We start from the raw sequence: 1,274 nt of genomic DNA, 5'->3' as shown, positions 1-1,274 counted from the left end.
TAAAAAATAGGAAACCTCAACAAATAGAAAAAAAATTTAAAGAAACTAATTGTAATTTGATAACTAAAAAATATCTGAAATAAAATAATTTATTACATGAGATTAAGAGCTGAATGATTATGACAGAGGAGAGCTGATGAACTTGAAGATGGATTTTAAAAATCAATTCTGAAGAATACAGAAGGTAAATTTTACAAAATGAACACAGCCACAAGGACCTGTGGAAAAATATAAAAACTGTAACAATTAAAGTTTAGTGAGACAGAATATATTCTAAGGAAAATATAGCTAGACATATAAGCAAACTGCAGAAAAGTAAAGATAAAGATAAAATTAAGAAAGTAGCTAAAGAGAAAGTCATGAAAGTAGGCAGAATAAAACAAAACACTTCATACAAAGAAAGAACAATTCCAAATTCAAATGACAATGGAGTCTTTATCACAAGTCAAGAGCAACAGAAGAGGATGGAACACCATTTTGGAGATACATAAAGAAAAACTAAAAAGGTCAGACAAGGAGAGCTTTTAGATCATTATATACAGTATTTAAACCTGTAAAATGAAAGACATATGAAGAGTGATGATGCATCATTAGTACAGCTCAGAGAAATTATCCACCAGGCAAATGAAGAGTCTTAGAGTGATTAATGCCCATTAGAAGAGTTATATATTGGATAGGAATGCTCTGGCTCCATTAAACACATTGTGCTCAGTCATCAGCTGAGAGTAACTCAGAGAGAGCTGCAAGAAATTTATGGTGTATCCTGAACTTGCTGCAGCTGGAAACTGAAAGCTCTCTCTCTTCCATTACAGTAAATTTTTTCTTAAAAGACATCTAGGCAGTACATTCTCATTACTGCCACAATACGAATCACAGAATTATATCTCATAATAGCATGTTAATTCTTAAAAGCATGTATCCATTCAAAAATGAAGTTTTCCTTGACAAGTATTTACCTTAAAGAGTGTATTCATTATGTAAACTCATATAGCAAATTACCCCAAAATGTATTAGTTTAATGGCAACCATCTTATTTACTGTCTTTTTTTTTTCTTTTTTGTTTTTGAGACAGAGTCTCCAGCCCAGGCTGGAGTGCAGTGGTGCAATCTCGGCTCACTGCAAGCTCTGCCTCCCAGGTTCACACTACTCTCCTGCCCCAGCTTCCTGAGCAGCTGGGACTATAGGTGCCCGCCACCACACCTGGCTAATTTTTTTGTATTTTTAGTAGAGATGGGGTTTCACCATGTTAGCCAGGATGGTCTCGATCTCCTGAC

This window comes from Mandrillus leucophaeus, unplaced genomic scaffold (genome assembly GCF_000951045.1).
Source record: "Mandrillus leucophaeus isolate KB7577 unplaced genomic scaffold, Mleu.le_1.0 Scaffold277, whole genome shotgun sequence".
NCBI classification, from domain to species: Eukaryota; Metazoa; Chordata; class Mammalia; order Primates; family Cercopithecidae; genus Mandrillus; species Mandrillus leucophaeus.
The sequence above is the reverse complement of the archived record's forward strand: the minus strand, read 5'-3'. Positions refer to the sequence as shown.